At 45.5% G+C, this 16,520-nt stretch overlaps 1 non-coding gene across 1 annotated transcript; it reads left to right on the top strand.

Moving 5' to 3' along the window:
• The first annotated feature begins 12,954 nt into the window (after window positions 1-12,954).
• Window positions 12,955-13,152, top strand: LOC111727462. The gene has a single exon (XR_002775020.1). It is a non-coding gene; the product is annotated as a U2 spliceosomal RNA (small nuclear RNA).
• The last annotated feature ends 3,368 nt before the right edge of the window (window positions 13,153-16,520 follow it).

The raw sequence follows: 16,520 nt of genomic DNA, 5'->3' as shown, positions 1-16,520 counted from the left end.
AAGTCTGACCTTGGGGCAAGAGAGAAATGTGCGTGAACCTGATTATCTCTGAACTTGCACTGCTCTCGACAGAGGTACAGAAAACAGTAGTGAGGGACAGAAGCAGCCTGTTGGTTCAGATGGCGTTTGCCTTACTGGAGGGTGGTTTGAACCGTGGGTGCCTGTGGAGTGGCTGAAATATGGCTGTCGTCAGTGCATGAGACTCGGCTACTTGTTACCAGAGCAAGTTACATCTCATTATGTACAAGAAACCTTTAGGCTGAACCTAAAATATGTAAGGAGGCAGCTTTGGGCTAAACTGAATTTAGAGTAGAGCAAAAGTTTAGCTTTGATATAAAGAAGATCAGGCAGGCGTGATGGCCATGGTCACTGTTCTCTCTTTGAAAGGATATTTTTGTTGCAAGAGGCAGACTTGATCTGTTTTGCTTCAGAAGCACAGTAAGTTCTAAATGGGTAGAAACAGAAATAAGGCACATGATGGCAAGGATAGCCTAGAAGTTAGTGAGTCACTCCCCCTCATCTGAAAGTACTAAGTGGGAGGATAGACAATTACCTGCGGGACTGGTTGGTTTTTGTCTGTTTGTTTTTGGTGTTTTTCTTTCTTTCTTTTTTTTGAGATAGCATGTCACTCTGTTACCCTGGGTAGAGTGCTGTGCTATCATACCTCACAGCAACCTCATTTTCTTAGGCTCAAGTGATCCTCCTGCCTCAGCCTCCTGAGTAGCAGGGATGGGGTCTTGCTCTTGCTCAGGCTGTCCACCTGCCTTGGCCTCTCAGAGTGAGGATTACAGGTGTGAGTCACTGCGCCTGGCCTGCCCGACTGTTTTAAAGAGGTTTTCGGTGCTGGGTGGATTTCTGTGATTCTCATATGTGAGTACACTGTGTTGTTCATGATGCTAAGGAGGAAAGGCCTGCACTGTTAATTTAAAGTGGTTTAATTTAAAGAAGTCTTGAGGGCTCAGCACCTGTGGCTCAAGCAGCTAAGGCGCCAGCCACATACACCTAAGGTGGCAGGTTCGAATCCAGCCCAGGCTTGCCAAACAACAATGATGGCTGCAACCAAAAAATAGCCAGGCATTGTGGTGGGCACCTGTGGTCTCAGCTACTTGGGAGGCAGAGGCAGGAGACTCACTTGATTGAGCCCAGGAGTTGGAGGTTGCTGTGAGCTGTGATGCCATGGCACTCTACCCAGGAGGACAGCTTGAGGCTCTGTCTCAAAAATAAAATAAAATAAAAAATAAATTAAAAAAAAAAAGAAGTCTTGAGTCCTTTCACATTTCAAAATGTGTGCTAAAATTTTAGGTTGCAGAAAAATTCTTCATCTACCCAAGGAACAGGTTTCCAACACAGAAGGTTAACTATATGTGAGTTGTTGCTTATAAATGTTTACAGATAAAATGATGCTCAGTTCGAATATTGCAGACACACACGCATTAATTTCCAGCAAGCACTGTAGATGGAGCAATTTCTCCGGCTTTCTTCCTTCAGCCTTAGAGAACGGAAGTTTTTACAGATTCTGATGTAAGTGAGAAGTCCTGGGAATCCTAAGCCAAGACATGTCAAACTGATAAATTTCAGGAGACTGGCCTTTTCTCTTAACAAGATGCTTCCTCAAAGCCCTGACACACCGTGTTCAAAGTCAATATCTGTTGTCTTTGTTTTCTGAAACGCCATCTTTATATGGGTGACACGAAGCCAACTTGTTCAAGGTGTTAAATCAGACCTAGAAAGATGTGTTTGAGATGGTCCAGGATTTCCTAAAATAAAAATTGTTCTCTCTGCTCTATGAAAAGAGAAAAAAGAAACTTCCACCGGCTCTCCCTGGCAATTAGAACCCTTCTGGTTCCCTCCCACCCTGCCCCACAGTTTGATCAGCTTTTTGGTCTCTTGGGGACTTTCTTATTAATAGCTTATTACTGGACTGGAAATGTCCATGCTTAGTGCTCATCATTCAACAAATACAAACCTTCATCCTCAGGACAGAAATTATTGCTATCTGGGTCTGAGAGAGGATTTAGTTGAGACCTGCAGTGTGTTACGCTCTTGGCCTCTCATTTTCTTGCAGTAAGCACTGAGACAACTTATGTCTATTTTTTGAGGACAAATTTTTGAACACATGAGATGCCCAAGTGAAATGCCTTCAGTTGGCAGGCTGCGTAGTGTAGGAAAACCTCCACTTCAGCAAAAACAATTCATTAGCTGCAAAGCACTCTCAGTCCTCCTGTGATTGTTTTGATGTTTGAAATAATGTTGAGCCTCTAAGTGTGTCAGGCACTGTGTGAAGCTCTTTCTGGCTTCCTTCTTGCCTAAATGAGGTAAGTGTTATTGTCTTTACGGTGCAGATAAGGAAAACAGAGGCTTGGGAAAGTCAAGAAACTTGCCTAAGTCACATGGCTGGTAAAGATGGAGCTAGTTCCTAAAACCCCAAAGTTGGTACTTTCCCCATTGTCATGAGGTTGGTTAAGTGAGGCCATGTGGTGGATGCCCATCAGATTATCATCCACGATGCCTTTTTTAAAATCAGTTTCTCTCTATATGGCCCACAAATGTTGTAGGAATGTTTCCCACACAGGAAATTTCCTTTTTGAACTTGACCCTGATCCCCTGATGCATTTGTTTGGTTTGAGGCATTTGATCCAAGTTGGGCCAATCGGTCCCTGCCCTGAGATTCTAGGCTTGGGTGTAAGAGCTGGAGATAGGCTTCTTATTGGGTGTATGAACTGGAACGTACACTTCCTGGGAGGAGTGGTGGCCACGCCCCACCCTGTGGACGCAGGAGCAGAGCAGGCTGGCCTGCAGTAACGGGGAGAAGGAGAGCAGACGTAGAGGGAGGAACAGATGGAGTGATGTGGGGAGAAGCCTCCTGGTTCCCTGCACAGCTCCAGCCAGAGTCCCGTGCCTGAGGCTGGCTGTGTCCCAGTCTTTCAAATTTGTGAGACTCCCAGATCTTTCCAGTGAATTCCTCTTTTCACTTAAGCTGGTTCAGATTATGTTCCTTTTACTGTAACCAAGAGCCCTAATTATTAACAACGTAGGATTTATGGAAAAGACATTGGGGCAAGTCACAAAAGAGAAGGAAAAGTAGTACAAGTGTGAGAAAAGTGGGGAGCAGTGGCCCCGAGGCCTCCCCTACAGGAGCTTCCGGCCTTGGTGCCATGACTTGGCTCTGGTCCCTTCCACATGTGTGAGGCTCAGCACTGGAGCTTCTGAGCGAGGGAGGGACTCTGGCAGGCCCCTGCTGGGGCCCTGGCCACCTCGGTGGCTAGACATGGCTTGTCCTAAAGTAGGACATCTACTGGCTGACAAAAGCAGGAACAAACTCCTGGTTTGCTCCCTTATAAAATTTTCCAGCTCAGTGTATTGATGGTTTGGTTGTCGGGAAGGAGAGGAATTTCTGTTTCTGAAGTTTTGGTTACCTTCTTACGGGTGAGTATTGTCTTTACTGTGCAGATAAGGAAAACAGAGGCTTGGGAAAGTCAAGAAACTTGCCCAGAGCAGAGGAACTTGGACAACTAATGTTTTCCTCCTTGATGCCACTTCATCCTTCCCTCCTGGGCAGATCTGCTTCAGCGTCCTGACTGCCACTCACTGGCAGCGTGACCTTGAGGAAAGCACGTCATTGTTCTGCAAAATGGAGGCACCAACAGTACTGACCTTATAACGTTGTTGTAAGTAAGAAATGGGGTTGTGTTTATCAAATGCTTTGTGTAGAGCATTGGTGCACAGAAATTATTATTGTTCATGTGTAGATTTTTTCACTTAGGGTCTCTGAATTCTGAGCTGCCTTGAATCCTGAGCCCTGAGGCCTGACCACCCTAACTGGAATCTCCCTTAGTCACTATTTGAAGATGGACATCCTGAGCCCTAAAAGCCCCCGCCTTAAGAGATGTTTAAATAACATTGGGAATATGGAAACACGTATATCTTTTGAAACTTTACCTTTGTGTACAACCTCTGGGACAAGATTTTCAGCATCCTGGAAGGCTCCTTATGTTCCTTCTCTGTTGAGACTCACCCCTCCCCTAGAGGTAACACCGATTTTGACCTCTTTCTCCACAGATTTGGGTTTCTGAGTCTTTTTTTTAAATTTCAGATTAACATGAGGGTGTAAACTATTAGGTTACAATGTTTGCATTTGGTAGGTAAGGTCGCGGTTGTAGATGGGTCCCCCGCCCAGGAGGTGTGCCCTATACCTTACATTGTGCCCATTAGGTGGGAGCACACCAGTCCCTCTACCCCCTCCTCTCACCCCCCTTGGTCCTCCTGGGTTTCTGATTCTGGAACTTAATAGAATTGTAAAGTATGTACTTTTCATGTCTAGTTTCTTTTACTCAGTATTCTACCTGTTGAATATAAAAGTGGTCTGGTTTATTTATCCATCACACCATGGATGTACACTTGATTGTGTCCAGTTTTTGCCTGTTATGAGCATGTGTTTTTTGGAGGAGACCTACACATATTTGTCTTGGGCAAAAGCTCTGTGTAGAATTGCTGGGTGGTGAGATGGGCCGGTGTTTAGCTTTAGTAGATTTGATCAGAGCCTGTGCCTTGTTTGAACCTTGGACTCTAAGCCTTTGCCTCAGCATGCCACAGATCCCTCAGCCTCCTCACAGAACTCCTGAGCCCCGAAGTTGGAAGTGACGCCTTCCATCCAGAAGATGCTAGGAAAGAGCTCCAGCGGCTCCGTTCCAAGCTCAGTGTGGGAGGTGATGCATCAACAGAACTGCGTATGATTCTGGATACACACACAGGGAAGAGAGGATTCCTGCCTGAGGTTTGGAGGGCAGGCTTCAGCTCACCTGGCCCATCCTCGCTTGAGTCTCTAACAGAGACTCTGCTGCTCTACCTCCCCATGGCCTTCTTCCCAGCACGCTTCTAAAAATGAGGCTTTGATTCTGATGGCGACATCCCTGCCTAACTTGAGAATGGACATTGGTTCTGATATTTAGTTTTCACAGTTACCATACTTTATTTTTTGGACAAGATATTTTAACTCTGTTCACCACACATGTTTATTTTCCCAACTGTTCTCATTTGCCAAACAGAAGCTTAACAAGGCGTCTCAGAATTTGTAATGGCTAACATTTTGAAAAATGAATCTGGTTTGTAAGTCAGGCTGATACCACACAATTTGTCAGGTAAATTAAGTCCCCAACTTTGCTGATGCCTGAATAATGTGTGCCCTAAATTATTTAGCTATTTATATCCAACTCTTCTGGGCCATTACCAGAACATCTGAGGGTTCCTAGCCCCGTTTATTTCCTTCACTCGTATGTAACTTTTTCTAGACAAAAAAGAAATCGAAGCAAATTTAAAATATTGTTGTATAATTAGTTCAGAATCAGAATCTTTAGACCTTTTTCTTGCTAGTATCATTTAAACATAATTTTCCCTTCAGTACTTTTGCGGAGAACTCCGTTCACATCTATTCTAGTCAGAATGCCTGGGTTCGAACCCTGTGTTCGCCATCTGCCAGCTCTGGACCTTGGGCAAGTCTCCAAACAGGGATTTCCCCATCTGTGTAAGTCAGGATGCGAGGAAGCCTACTCCAAGCTGCTTTTGTCTTGCACAGACAAGTAACCAGCCCACCAGGAGTCTGTGTTTATTAAATCTCAGTAACTTTTTGTTATTTTGATATCCACAACAGATATGGGTATTGAATTAAAATTACTTTAGAACAGGGTTTTTCAACCTATTTTTGTCTCATGGCACACCTGAATCTATTGTTAAACCTCCACAGCACGCTTCAATTACGTTGATTAAAAAAGAAAGAGGGCAGCGCCTGCGGCTCAAAGTAGTAGGGCCCTGGCCCCATATGCTGGAGGTGGCGGGTTCAAACCCAACCCTGGCCAAAAACTGCTAAAAGGAAAAAAGAGAATATACTTACTGTGCTTTGAAATTCTTTTGAAAATAATTTAGTTAATGAGCTTTGAACATTTTCACAGCTCACCTAAAATCCTCTCACGACACCCCAGTGTGCCACAGCACACGGGTTGAAAAATCACTGCTATGGAAAGTTGTGTGATTCATGTCATCCCACTTCTGTCAGTTTAGGGGTTATTAGACACTGACTAACAGCAAAGCTCTACTGTGTCAGGAGCTGTTCTAGGCAAGCCACAGAAGCCCTCTCTGCTGAAGCAGAAAGGAAATTCATGAGAAAGTCTTGGGTAATTCATGAAATCTCCAGAGGTGCTAGGCTCAGAGGATCCCCAGCATGAAGTTTCAGGATAGTTCTGTGGTGACACCGTTGCCTTTGTGTCAGGCACACTCCTGCTGGTCCCCGGTGGGTGCTGCTGTGACTTCTGTCATAGCCGCCTCTAGGAGCTGTGTGTGGCAGCTGGTGCTCCGCCACGTGTCACTGCACAAATCCGCACCGTCTGCCTCTTCTGTGACACTGGGTGTGGCAGCTGGTGTGTCTGAAGGGCACAGCCTAGGCCGGGTGTTCTGGTGACAGCCGCAGGCAATGTTTTGGAAAGTGAGAGCTGCCATCCTCACTCCATAGTGGGAAGTGGGTTTTACCATCTGTACTAGTTTGCTGGGGCTGCTGTAACCAGGTACCACAAACAGGTAGCTTTAACAAAAGACATTGATTGTCTCACAGTTCTGAAGGCCTGAGTGTGAGATCGAGGTGTGACAGGGCCAGACTCCCTCGGCAGGAGCTAGGGAAGGGTCTATCTAGGGCCTCTCTCCGGCTTCTGGCAGTTCCCTGCGTTGTGTGTGGCAGCATAACAGGTCTCGTGTGGCGTCCCCCCAAGTATGTGTCTGACTCCAGATTTCTTTTAAAAAACCTATTGGATTAGGGTCTTGACCTACTTCAGATGACCTCATCTTAATTAATTACATTGGCAAACACCCTATTTTTAAGGTCACATTCTGAAGTAGGAGGGATTAAAACTGAGCCCAGAAATTTTTTGGGGGACACAATTCAGCTCATACCATCAGGTGAAGACTCCTTAAGTGCAGGAAGGGCAGTTAGAAAAGAAAAAGAAATCCTGTATAAATCCAGAAAATAGCCTTTCCAGTCCATGATACTTTAACAATTCATTGTTGATAAGTCGCAACAGGCTAAAGATTATTTTCTGTGAATGTTAATCAGAATGAATTGAAGAACTTGAAACCATAACACTTTCAGAGCTGGGAAGAATCTTAGAGGTTGACCTAATGAAGTGACCTAAAGTACTTAGAAAAGTGGACTCGGACCCACACTGATGCAAATAATTGGCGATTTATTCGCACCTGCGTGGGGGACCGTTGTCCCAAGACAAGTGGCCCTAAGGTGCAGGTTTTTTCATCTTTTATGCCATTTTTCTGTGTACAAGGAACATTGCCATTAGCAGGGTTACAGCTTGGTTGATAGTGGATTCTGTGTAGCCTACAAGAAACTGCAGTAGGCAGAGTTACAACTTGATACATTTCAAATCACCGTGGTTATGATTATACAACAATAATTAATCAATGGATACATCTTAATCACAACGGTGGGGAAACTGAGAGGGCAGGGGAAACAGTAGCCTAGGACAGGGGAGTGGGAGTGGGGCGGAGGAGCAGGAGGAGGCGGAGGGAACAGGAAAGGGAACAAGAGCTTGCCCATTCGTAGGGCGGGGGAGATGGGCGAAGGCTGGGGGAACTGGGGGGAAACAGGGGTTCACAGCACTAACACTTGCTTTTTTTCCAGTGAGAAAAACAGAGTGCATGTGACTTGTCTAAGATCACACAGCTAAGAGAGAGCCAGACCCCAGAGACTTTTTATTTATTTATTTATTCATTTATTTATTTTTTGTGTGGTGTTTTGTTTTTGGCCAGGGCTGGGTTTGAATCCACCACCTCTGGCATATGGGGTCAGCACCTTAGTCCTTTGAGCCTCAGGAGCTGCCCCATTTATTTATTTTTTGAGATAGAGTCTCACTATGTCACCCTCAGTAGAATGCAGTGGTGTCAGAGCTCACAGCAACCTCAAACTCTTGGGCTTAAGCAATTCTCTTGCCTCAGCCTCCCAAGTAACTGGGACTACAGGTGCCCACCACAATGCCTGGCTGTTTTTTTGTTGCAGTTGCCATTGTTGTTCAGCTGGCCCGGGCTGGGTTTGAACCTGCCAGCTGCAGTGCATGTGGCTGGTGCCGTAACCACTGTGCTACGGGCGCTGAGCCCCCAAAGACTCTTTATCCAGTGCTTTTCCCTCCAGAATACGTGATCTCTGTCATGTGTTCCTGTAAAAATCAGTAGGGTGTTTTTTCAGGTCTAAACACTAGGTTCACAGTTTTGCAAATCTCAGACTATGATTCTCTGATTGTCCTGAGAGTACCTGACACCCACTTGCTGCAGCCTGGGATGACAGGCTATAGCATTTTGGCCTGAGGTTGCTTTGTGCATTTGACAGACAGTCCTGGCCCTGGCTGTCGGCAAGAGTGAATTATGGGAGGAGCAGAGCCAGCTTCTGGAAGCCACTGCCAGCTTTTCTTGAGAGAGAAGGGGGCAGGGACGCTGGAAGTACAAACCACTGGTTTTCTCTGCTGTGGAGGAATAAATAGGGAAAATATCAAAAGGAGCATCTAGAAAAAAAAATCTTTATGATATGCTCTTCTGCTGGGACCATGCTCCTGGAACCATCACTTGTCACTTGAAAAAAACGAGGATTCTGGGCTTTCCTGGTGGAAGGTTTTCTTCCTGAGATGTCTGCTAGTTCGAGGTTCCCCGTGGACAGATGTGTGGGACTTCGATTTTTAAGGTGTTGAGATAAAACATTTCGTCTCTGCTTTTCCATTTTAACGTCGTTGATGACTAAAATATTAATGATAATGGAATAGCTTCCACAGATGTTCAACAAGCCCTGAACCTTTCTGTCCTTTTTGCCACTTCTTTCTCTTCCTTATCCCCCTGTCTGATCATATTTTTATCCAAAGACAGAGCTTAGATGTGAGTTTTCTACACTTTTTTGGGCGTATCCAAGAATATTTGGAGTGCTTTGCAACCTGCCTTCTGCCGATTACGGTCCTAGGGAGGGAAGCCGTGCTGATGACAAACTCTGGAAATTTCTCTAGTTCTCTTTCCTTCCTCCCCTGTCTTCTCCCTTGGAGTTGGAGGATTCTTTAGCTTCTCCTCTTAGGGATGGCTCATCCGAGTGTGGGGGCCCTTAGATTTCTCTTCCTTCTCGTGGTTAATTGTGGCTCATCAGCACCTCTGGGAGACACGGAGGCAATCCCCATGCAGATGAATCCTTCAGTTGCTTGAGACTCAGGTCACACGGAAAAGAGGGAGAGATTGTGCTTTTTTTTTTTGGCTAAAGTTAGATTTTTGATGGACCTGTTCTTTCTCCCTCCCCTCTCAATCCTCTTGACCTTGGAGAATTAGATGTGCTTGCCAGTGCCTCTCATTGTGACTGGCATCGGGTCAATGTTTGTTATATTAAATTGCATCTTATTAGTCATGGCACGGAGACCTGGGTGAATTGGCTGAACATCCGAAGAAGCAAAGAGTGTTTCTTAGCTTCCTGTTGAGGAAGTCCTTTTCCTGGATAATTTAAATCTTTAACAATTTGCTGCCATATGTATTAGCTTGCTGGGGTTGCTGTAGCAGAATGCCATAGACCAGTGGTTCTTGACCTTCCTAATGCCGCAACCCTTTAATACAGTTCCTCGTGTTGTGGTGACCCCCAACCATAAAATTATTTTTGTTGCTACTTCATAACTGTCATTTTGCTACTGTTATGAATCGTAATGTAAATATCCGATAAGCTGGATGGTCTTAGGCGACCCCTGTGAAAAGGGGGAGAGGATTGAGAACCGCTGCCATAGACTAAGGGGCTTAAGCAGCAGAAATTTACTTTCTCTCAGTTCTGAAGTGTGTCGGCACGTGTTGGTCTCTCCTGGGGCCTCTCTCCATGCCTCCTAGATGGCTGCCTTCTCGCTGTGAGAGACGCCACAAAAAGGGAGCACGGGCTTCACGTGGGCTTCCCTCTGTGTGCACCCCGGGTATGTCTCTTTTTGTGCCCAAACTTCCTCTTCTCAGAAGGACTCAGTCAGATTGGATTACAGCTCACTCATATGACCTTGAATTACCTCGTAAAAGCCACTTATTTTCAAAGACAGTCACATTGTTAGGTCCTGGGGGCTGAGGCTTCAACAAATAAATTTTGGTGGTTGAGAGGATGCAATTGAGACCATAACACCATATATTTTTGTGCCTAGAATAGGTCCCACATCAAGGAGTTGGAGCGTATTAGTACTGGGATGGACGTCAGATACCCAGTCCTCCCAGCCTCTCTACCGGCAAGGAACCTGAATTTAAGAAAGGAAACTGAAACTGCTTGATGTTCATATTTTAAACATCTGGGCTAAAAGAAAACAGGGGATCCCTCCTTTCTTCCACTGCAAGCTCAACTCTGGACTGGGGTGAAATTACTGCCCCTTCCCTCCTCTGTGGGGGCAAAACAACCAGCCAGAATCTTCCTCAGAATAGCGGCCATGTCCAAAGGGCAGGAGGGTGAAGAGGGCCACCTCCTTTCTTCTTGCTGCCCCGGGGGAAGCCTCCTCTACCCCCCAGTCTTCTCTCCCTGGGTCTGTTCCCTCCCTCAGTAACAACCCATCTTCATTTTAGACTTCTCCCAGGAAAAAGTACAAGGCAAGTTAAATGTGCTGTTAGCTACCAATCCTCCACCTGATGTTTGTTTTCCTTCCCTAATACCTACAGCCCTCAGCCTGACTCCTTCCTGTCCAGAACCCGGCTCTGGGCCTGCTCTGTGGAACCTGTCCTGAGCACCTCTTCCTCTCTCTGTTCCTCACTCCACTATAGGTTGCCTGTCCCACTGGAAATACCAGACTCTCTGGGGGCTCACATCAGTTTCTCCCTCCACTGTGCTGCCACGGCCCTCGTCTGCACCTCCTTTAGAGAAAGCATCCTGTACTGTAACTGTAGTTTGACATGCTGGTCTCTCCTTCTATCCTGTAAACAACTCTTTTAGAATGTAGGTCTTTTCATTATTCAAGAGTAGTGAGGCCAACAGATCAGGAAATGTTTGCCATTATGAAGCTAGTTTGTTGCTCACAGTTCCCAACAGGAGGGGACACCACACAACATTGGGCCTTCTGGGGAGGCTCCTGGGCCGGTCAGGAGATAGAGGGATTGAAGGGAGGGTGTGGACAAGAGTCTTTATTATGGTTTCTGTGGGGAGGAAAAGTGGGGCAGGGTAGGCAGGCTTAGGGTTGGCCAGTTTGAGTGGTTTCAGTGGCCTTCAGGGCATAGGGATGGTCTCTAGTTGTCTGGTACCTGGCCCAGAGGGGGTTAGAGCGGGGAAATAGTAGCTTTGAGTGTCAGTCCGATAGAGGAGGTAGTGGGGACTCAGGATTCAGGTGGTTTAAATGCTGCACTTGCAAGCAAATTGTTTACTATCTCTGGGAATTGGCTAGCCCTGGGAAGGACAGTCTCTCCAAGGTCAGCAAGGCCCCAGATGTTAAAGCTTCAGATTTCTATAAAGTAAAAAATTATGATTAATATAATGAAAGCGCAAAGGCAGCATTTCCTTGTCCTTTTTACCCGGCACTTAGGACAGTGTCTGGAACACAGTAGACATTCAATATGTGCCTATGGAACAAATTAAATTCATAATTTCCTGACCACCTGGCCACCACTCGGCACAGTCACAGCTCGGTTTGGGCTGACTGACAGCTTGCTGTCAGTCTGAGTATTGAAGAAGAGGCCGCTGACTATTGCTGTGGAGACTTGTGAGGGAAGTTCTTCAGATCTCCACTTAATTTCTTTATTCATTCATCATCTCAAACATTTTTTAAGCATCTAATCTGGGTCAGGCATTAGGAACAGAACATACTCTCTGCTCTCAAGGATTTCAACATGGGCCATTGAAGAGCTGGAAAATTTGTCCTTCGCACTTGACCATACTTTTGGTAGAATGGAGACTGAGGTTACCGTGCTGAGTGCATACGTGTACTTAGGCTCTTTAAAGGATTGTGGATAGGTTAATCTGGCTTGCACATCTCTGACACCTCGAAGGAACACTGTGGTATCATAGTGCAGTGTCAGCTGTGAAGTTAAGGGTGACTCACCTGTTCTTTGTGATCGCCTTGCTCTCCAGTCTAGTCACAGCTCCAACACCCTCCACTGTTCCCTGTTTTAGAAAACACACATATGGGGTGGCGCCTGTGGCTCAGTGAGTAGGGCGCCGGCCCCATATACTGAGGGTGGTGGGTTCAAACCTAGCCCAGGCCAAACTGCAACAACAACAACAATAAAAAATAGCTAGGAGTTGCGGTGGGCACCTGTAGTCCCAGCTACTCGGGAAGCTGAGGCAAGAGAATTGTCTAAGCCCAAGAGCTGGAGGTTGCTGTGAGCTGTGGCCACACAACACTTTCCCGAGGGTGACAAAGTGAGACTCTGTCTCTAGAAAAAGAAAGAAAAGAAAACACACACATTCTCACCTTACAACTGGAGGTCTTTTCGTTAAAATCCTGCAATCATTACTCGCTTTCTGAAATTAATATGCCAGGTATTAAAAATATGATTTTTCATTACAATTTTGAGGAGTGATAAATCTTGTGCCAAGAACTGTTTTGGAAGCTGGGTGCAGTGGCTCATGCCTATAATCCTAGTGCTCTGGGAGCTCAAGGTAGGTTAGAGTGCCTGAGCTCAGGAGTTTGAGACCAGCCTGAGCCAGACTGAGACCTCATCTCTAAAAATAGCCAGGCATTGTAGTGGGTGCCTGTAGTCCCAGCTACTTGGGAGGCTGAGGCAAGCAGATTGCTTGAGGCCAAGAGTTTGGGGTTGCTGTGAGCTATGATGTCATAGCACTCTATGCAGGGTGACAAAGTGAGACTCTGCTTCAAAAAAGAAAAAAAAAAGAATCATTTTGGATGTGAAATTGCTGGAATCATGACATTCTCATTGTATGTGACGTGAAGCTGGGGTTGGGCTTTTGCAGTTTTTCTCAATAATTTTCCATTTCTTATCGCTTCTTGGCCTTTTGGCTAAGATCAAGTGTAATAATTTTCCATTTCTAAGATCCCGTAGAGCCACTTTCACATAGAGAACATCCTATAAATGTATAAAGTTAAATCCCTTAAAAAAACTTGTTTTACATAAGGAATATATACCTATGTTGTAAAGAATATACAGTGGGCAGAGACTATAGTGGGTATTTGTAATTCTTTATTATTGTGGGAAAATGCACATAAGAAAATATTTATCATTTTAATCATCTTGAAGTGTACTCACAAGATTGTGTAACCAGCACCACCATTTAGACCCACAACTTTTTCACATTCCCAACCAAAGCTCTGTGTTCATTAAACAACTCTCCCTTCCTTCCTACAGGCTTAGCAGGCTCTATCCTGTCTCTGTGAATTTGACTACTCTAGGCTTTGTGTAAGTGGAATGATATATGCTTTGTCCTTTTGTGATGGGCTCATTTCACTTGGCATGACATCCTCAAGGTTCAGCCATGTCAGGTCTGGCGCAGTGGCTCACGCCTGTAATCCCAGCACTCTGGGAGGCCTAGGTGGGTAGATTGCCTGAGCTCAGGAGTTCAAGACCAGCCTGAGCAAGAGCAGGACCCCATCTCTTAAAATAGCCAGGCGTTGTGGCAGACACCTATAGTCCTAGCTACTTGGGAGTCTGAGGCAAGAGGATTGCTTGAGCCCATGAGGTTGAGGTTGCTATGAGCTATGATGCCATGGCACTCTACTGAGGATGACAAAGTAAGACTCTGTTTCAAAAAAAAAAAAGAAAGAAAGATTCTCCCATGGCATGGCATGTATCATTAGTTCTTAGGGCTCAGTGTAATGGTCTGTTGTATAGATATACCTCGTTTGGTTTATCCATTTGTCCCTTGGTGGACACCTGGGTTGTTTCTGCCTTTTGGTTATTGTGAATACTGCTGCAGCGAGTCCCTGCTGCCAGTTTTTTCAGGTGCACACTTAGAAGTGGAATGGTCATTCTTTTGGCTACTTGACTTCTGAGCCTTCTTGCTGTGTGGTGGGTCCTCCCTTCCTTCTGAGAGAAAGCCTGCTTCTGGCTACAGAAGGCGTTGATTTGGGGCGTTGACACTGGCTGTTTAGCCCAGCAAGCCTGATGCTGGCAGAGTCTATGCCATCCAGTGCCCTTCTAACAAACTTCCTCTTCTGTTAAATCAGTCAGAGTGGCTTTTGTTGCTTGCCAAGCAAGCCCTGACTGGCAGAGTCTCACATACTCCTCTTCCCCAGATCAGTTCTACTCCTTGGAGGCCACCATTGTCATCAATTTCCTGTGCATTTCTCCAGATAATCTTCAAATTGTTTTCTCACTTTATTTTTCAGAGCAGTTTTAGATTCACAGCAAAATTGAGCAGAAGGTACATAGATGTCCCTGTACTCCCCAGCCCCAGATGCCCAGCCTCCCTGTTACCAGTATCCTCCACCTGAGTGGTGCCTTTGTTACAAATGATGAACCCACACCAACCATCATCTCCCACAGCCCACACTTTACATTAGGCTTCACTCTTGGTGTTGCACATTCTGTGGGTCTGGACTAATATACAGTAATCTCCCCATTATCCTACACCCATGGGCGTTAGTAGATATACATGTAGTTTCCAGTTGCTTGAGAGTTACTATTAAAAATAGCTCTAACTAATTCCGTACCCCGTACTGTACCATTCCACATGGTCAACTCTGTATTGACTTGATATTAATATTGAAATACACTAATTAAAAAGAAATGAAGGCAAATAAAGACAAGCTTCATGTACTGTAACAGTTCTACTGTACTATAAAACAGCTTTGTACGTACAGTGGACTGTCCAATTTTAGTTAAATGGCGGCCAATACACTTTCCAACTTCACTATCCTTTTTTCAAGAAACACAGATTAACACTTGAAACTGTTACAGAGAACACACAGGACCCCCTGGGAATGACGCATGAAGCCTCTGCTTACTGATGGAGCAGGGAGCACCAAGTTTAAACTCTGATTTTTTGTTTGTTTGTTTTGTTTTTGGCCAAGTTGCCTCCTTGTTGCTTGAGAGTAGTGGTTACTTGAATTCCAGATAACGGGAGTTCTCTGTGTATGACTGGTATCAACCACTGTATTAATATTATCATACAGAAGAGTTTCATTGTCCTGAAAATCTTTTGTGTTCCACCTGTTCATCCCCCTCACATCCTTCCGAATCCCTGGCAGCCACTGATCTCTTGACTGTCTCCACGGTTGTGCCTCTTCCAGAATGTCACATAGTTAGCAACGCACTGTGTAGCTTTTTCAGATTGGCTTCCTTCACTCAGGAACATGCATTCAAGGTCCCTAGGTCTTTTCAAGGTTTGACAGCTCGTTTCATTTTAATGTTGAATGACAGTCTGTGGTGTAGATGTACCACCCTTTATTTATCCATTCACCTGCTGAAGAACGAACATCTTAGTTGCTTCTAAGTTTTGGCAATTATGAATAAAGCGGCTATAAATATTCATGTGCAGTGTTTCATGTGGACATAAGTTGTCGACTTCGTTGAGTAAACACCGAGGGGCCTGATTGCTGGGCCGTATGGCAGGAGCATGTTTAGTTTCGTAAGACGCCACCAAACTGTTACCCAAAGTGGCTGCACCATTTTCCATTCTCAGCAGCAATGAATGGGAGTTGCTGTTGGTCTGCATTCTGGTCAGCGTTTGGTGTTGTTTGTGTTCTAGATTTTGGCCATTCTGATAGGTGTATATCTTTTAATTTTTGAAAACGTAAAAGAGAATAGATTATTGCCTCATTCACTAGCCCTCCCATGAGACTAAGGTCTTGGGAATATAAACTACCGGCTGCATGTGTTAACTCAACAATTTTCCAGCAGGCTGAGCTTGGGGCTGAACAGGGGACAGGTGTTGCTCTTATGTGAGCTCTGTCTACTTTCTGATGAATTCAACATTGATTTTTGAGGTTCCCTGTAAAAAGTTCAGCAGGAAGGGGTAAGAAGTAAAAACCAAGATGGGTGTTATGTGCATCAGAGCCAACAGGCTGAAAACCTGACAGTAGAGAGGGTTTGCTTTGTCCTTGGATTCTGTGGTCTCTTCTCCCATGAGAGCCGTGCCAGGAGGTTCCATCACTGCTGACATCCTTGACTTTTACTCCAAGTCCAGGGGGTCAGACATCAGAGTGGAGTTGGTGTGGGTCCCCTCTACTTATGTGAGCCTGTGTTGTATCTTGGAGGTCTCCTTTGAGGGAACTTCTCCCACCTTAGGCTGGGAGGCCTGCCTTGCATTGACCCACATAGTGGCTTTGGGCCTGAATTGCTCAGGAAGGAAAAGGAAAGAAAAAGAAAAAGAGGGGATTTGTCTTTTTTTTTTTTTTGAGACAGAGCCTCAAGCTATCCCCCTAGGTAGAGTGCTCTGGCATCACAACTCACAGCAACCTCCAACTCCTGGGCTCAAGTGAGTCTCCTGCCTCAGCCTCCCAAGTAGCTGGGACCACAGGCGTCTGCCACAACGCCCAGCTATTTTTTGGTTGCAGCCGTCATTGTCGTTTGGTGGGCCCAGGTTGGATTTGAACCCGCCACCTTAG

The sequence above is a fragment of the Otolemur garnettii genome, unplaced genomic scaffold, assembly GCF_000181295.1.
Source record: "Otolemur garnettii isolate 467f Iridium unplaced genomic scaffold, OtoGar3 scaffold00106, whole genome shotgun sequence".
NCBI lineage: Eukaryota > Metazoa > Chordata > Mammalia > Primates > Galagidae > Otolemur > Otolemur garnettii.
The sequence above is the reverse complement of the archived record's forward strand: the minus strand, read 5'-3'. Positions and strand labels throughout refer to the sequence as shown.